The sequence below is a fragment of the Schistocerca piceifrons genome, chromosome 4, assembly GCF_021461385.2.
Source record: "Schistocerca piceifrons isolate TAMUIC-IGC-003096 chromosome 4, iqSchPice1.1, whole genome shotgun sequence".
In the NCBI taxonomy this organism is placed as follows: Eukaryota; Metazoa; Arthropoda; class Insecta; order Orthoptera; family Acrididae; genus Schistocerca; species Schistocerca piceifrons.
The window spans coordinates 395,402,637-395,407,397 of record NC_060141.1 but is presented as its reverse complement, the minus strand read 5'-3'; the positions used below and the strand labels follow the sequence as shown (position 1 = coordinate 395,407,397).

General features: G+C 43.3%; 1 pseudogene; it reads left to right on the top strand.

The window, feature by feature from the left end:
- Window positions 1-2,862: 2,862 nt before the first annotated feature.
- On the top strand, window positions 2,863-2,980 carry LOC124796787 (annotated as a pseudogene).
- The last annotated feature ends 1,781 nt before the right edge of the window (window positions 2,981-4,761 follow it).

The window sequence follows — 4,761 nt, the reverse complement described above, 5'->3', positions numbered from 1 at the left end:
TATTTCGTAATTATTTAGTACTGTGAGATAGCATCCAATGCCCTATTTCAATAAAGCAAAGACTGTTTTCTTTCACTGCCCTATTTTTGATTAACAATTCTAAAGTTTCTTAATTTCAACAATATGAGTAAGCGCTTCAGTTGACAAAACAAATCACAATAAAACCAGTTCGAGAATACAGGTAATGGAGAATCTTTAAGGTGAGGATGGAGGGCTACAATGGTTAAAGCGACTACTTGCGATAAGCAGGAAATTGGGTTTCGAGTAGAGATCAGGCGATAATTTTCATTAGTCACCAAATTTGGATTGCATTTACGTTCAGCACTTCCGAGTGTACTTCACTGACAATACGTCATTTCATTTCATTCAGTTCAGACCCATCGAGTCAATCCATTTCATGACAGTGAATTTAATTTAACTTACACGGTAAAAACGCAGAGCACATATTACGCCTATTGTTTCATTTATACAGCTGTCACTACCGGCCATAGACATTCATTCTAAACAGAGAAAAAACCTTTGCAGTAATTTTAAATAATTGTTACATCAGCATCGGAAATTCCAATCACGTCAAATTTTCGTTCTGACACGTCACCATCCCCCATGTTTATGCAGAGTAAAGACCGTTTATTGTACCTATGCGATCTGCAAAGTCTCAGGTATGTGCTCATCGATTTCGTGTTTATCTTCAGTCATGCTCCCTCTGATAGATGTTAGCGGGTGCGTGGAGGATTGCTCACACAGTGAGGTGGTGACAAAAATTTACAGTTGGATTAAAGTTTAGGGAACAAGGCGCCAGGGAAGTAAATTTCCGGCTTCATCATGCACTTACAGGAGGTCAGGGTCGGTGCTAGCCGTACATATGGTGCATTGTTTTCTGATAAATTCCGACCTCTACAGGTAAGATGGAGCCTCATATTCTCACCAATGTAATTTCGAGGGTAGTATTGTACTCAAATAGGCGAATAGTGCCTTCCGCAAAGATTAATGTTCATTAAAAACGTCAGAAAAATATTATACACTCCGTTATGTGGCCCCTGCATTTTATGTTCTTCTAGCATTCACTGCAAAGCTGTTAGCCAACTTTTCACCCAGGTCTCATCGACGTCCATTCGTCCTGTGAAACGGAAAACTTGGCTCATCGGTAATAGTTATCGGTTGTCAAGAGTTAGTAGTGTAGTTTCGGTAACTTGGAGAAAATTCTGTATTTAATGCACCGCCAAGTAGCATGAGTGTAGGTAGCATCGGTTTGATTCAGAGCACTGAATGCGACGAACTTCTCCTAATTCCCGTGTTAGTTGAGATTCAAAATGTACCCAGATGTCTCTAGATGGTAAGCCCTTTTACTATTGTTTGTCTCAAAAGAAAATCGTAGTCTGCCGTCACCTCTGACATAAATAGCACGTGTCACTATGTATTTTCGACAGCTCTCATACATAATTATGTTGTTAAGTGTATACTTCGGTTTGATTCAGAGCACTGAATGCGACGAACTTCTCCTAATTCCCGTGTTAGTTAAAATTCAAAATGTACCCAGATGTCTCTAGATGGTAAGCCCTTTTACTATTGTTTGTCTCAAAAGAAAATCGTAGTCTACCGTCACCTCTGACATAAATAGCACGTGTCACTATGTATTTTCGACAACTCTCATACATAATTATGTTGTTAAGTGTATACTTCCACTGCAGTGATACGCAACCAGTGCAGAAACTGTGATCGAAATAGTGTTAGCTGTACCTGAAATCCAATGGTTGTTGCTTTTTATAATTTGCACAAACCGTTCACGCTGCCCACTTCGGGACTGGGAGAAACGTATACAAAAAAAAAAAAACAATATCGTAACACAGGGCAAAGGAGGGCCTTATTGACAAATTTTGAGAAACACCAACTCAGGTCGAGAGAGCTGCATGTGGTCAGATGCATTGGTGTGCAAAACTTAAGGACGAAAGTAACTTTCGCATGATTTGTCTCTGCCAAGTGATTTTTTTTGTCATGAGTCTTCTGACTGGTTTGATGCGGCCCACCACGAATTTCTCTCCTGTACCAACCTCTTTTTCTCAGAGTAGCACTTGCAAACGTGCAACCTACGTCCTCAATTATTTGCTAGATGTATTCCAATCTCTGTCTCTCTCTACAGTTTTTGCCCTCTGCAGCTCCCTCTAGGACCATGGAAGTCATTCCCTGATGTCTTAGCAGATGGCCTATCAACCTGTCCCTTCTCCTTGTCAGTGTTTTCCACATGTCCCTTTCCTCTCCGATAATGCGCAGAACCTCCTCATACCTTGTCAGTCCACCTAATTTTCAACATTCTTTTGTAGCACCACATCTCAAATGCTTCAATTTTCTTCTGTTTCGGTTTCCCCGCAGTCCATGTTTCACTACCAAAGAATGCTGTACTCTTGAGGTACTTTCTCAGGAATTCTTCCTCAAATGAGGGCCTATGTTTGATACTAGTAGACTTCCCTTAGCCAGGAATACCCTTTTCGTAAGTGCTAGTCTGCTTTTGACGACTTCCTTGCTCCGTCCTTCATTGGTTATTTTGCTCTCTATGATACTATGACCTTACGCACAAAGAACTGCTATTGTTTAGTACTTAAGGTAAGTGAAACACATTTATTCAAAAAGAAGAACTACACTGAAGTCACCGCGATTGATAAAATGCGGAACACGGTTCTTAATAGGTTGTGCGATTACCCCAGCTTGCAATGGTTGCGCTGCAAGGTGATCCCATGATATCAACAGTGTTCGTAAATATTTCTATTGGTAGCACGTTTCATTGCTGCACCGGCGCTGCTGAAAACAACAAGATGGTTACTGCTGCATGTTGGCGCGCTGTAATATGTCTCTCCAACGCATCCCGCTGGCAACGGCCTTGCCACAGTGGATACACCGGTTCCCGTGAGATCGCCGAAGTTAAGCGCTGTGGGGCGTGGCCGGCACTTGGATGGGTGATCATCCGAGCCGCCATGTGCCGTTGCCATTTTTTGTGTGCCCTCAGCCTCGTGATGCTAATTGAGGAGCTACTCGACCGAATAGTAGCGGCTCCGGTCAAAGAAAACCTTCATAACGACTGGAAGAGCGGTGTGCTGACCACACGCCCCTCCTATCCACATCCTCATCCGAGGATAACACGGCGGTCGGATGGTCTCGATGAGCCACTTGTGGCCTGAAGACGGAGTGCTTCACGCATCCCAGACGTGCTCGATGGTAATGAAGTCGCGGGACTGGGCAGGCTAGTCCATTCGCCGACCGTCCTCTTGTTTCAAGACCTCTTCCATCTGCGCTGTTCTATTCGGTCGCGCCTTTTCATTCATCTTTTTCAGATGAAGCTGTCGTTTATCGACTAATAAAGTCATCAGAAGATCAAAACTAATAGCAAAACGAGTTAGATAAGATATCTAAATAGTGCGAAAATTGGCAGTTGACCCTAAATAAAGAAAAGTGTTAGGTCATCCCCATGAGAGCTAAAAGGAATTCGTTAAACTTTGGTTACACAATAAGTCAACCAAATCTAAAAGCCGTAAATTGAAGTAAATACCTAGGTATTACAATTACGAACAACTTAAATTGGAAGTAACACATAGAAAATGTTGTGTGGGAGGATAATCAAAGACTGCGTTTTGTTGGCAGGACACTTGGAAAATGTAAAAGATCTACAAAGGGGACTGCCTACACTACGCTTGTTCGTCCTCTTTTAAAATACGGCTACGCGGTGTGGGATCCTTACCAGATAGAAATGACGGAATACAGCGAACAAGTTCAAAGAAGGGGATCACGTTTTGTATTATCGCGAAATATGGGAGAGAGTGTCACAGAAATGATGCAGGATTTGGGCTGGCCATGATTAAAAGAAAGGCGTTCTTCGTTGCGACGGAGTCTTCTCACGAAATTCCAATCACCAACTTTCTCATCAGAATGCGAAAATGTTTTGTTGACAACGACCTACAGAGGGAGAAACGATCATCACGATAAAATAAGGGAAATCACAGCTCGTAATGTTCGTTCTTACCTCGCGCTATACGAGATTGGAATAAAAGAGAATTGTGAAGGTTGTACGATGAACCCTCAGCCAGGCACTTAAATGTGATTTGCAGAATATCCATCTAGATGTAGATGTAGATAAAAATGAAATCAGGGCCGAATGCACTCGTGAAAAGACGCACTTGGGGAAGGAGTACAGGATGAAAATGACGTCTACCAGTGAGTGTAATGTGCTCAAAGATATTCGAAGGTGTAGCAGTCAGTACACTATAGCGATCGGACCAGATAAACTATCACGTTCGGCAATGTCCCCCAAAAGCTTTACATGTTCCCACCGCTCGACATATATTGGTATGTCCAGCGTTGTTAAATACGTATGTTTTGGTGGTCCAGGTTTGTAGGGTGGGGAGGCATAACGCTGCATGAGCGCACTGACCTCTGACCAAGTCTGTAAACAAGGTACGCTCACCCGTCAGTGTCACTGCGATCCTGTACTCCTTCCCCCATGTGCTTCTATTCAGAGGCGCAGTCGGCTCTGTCTTCATAGTTACGGATGACAATGCACTACCGTATCGAATCGTGCGGATGATGGAGCTCGTGGAACGAGAGGACTAAGCTGGCCGTTCGCCCACTTGGATACCATGTGGCACGTGTGGGTTGTGTTGGGGAGACATATTGCCGCAAGTCCACATGCACCACCAACCATCCTGCAGTTGTCAACTGTACTAGTACAGGAATGTAACCCCATACCGCAAAACGTTGTGGCCAGCATGGGAGCAC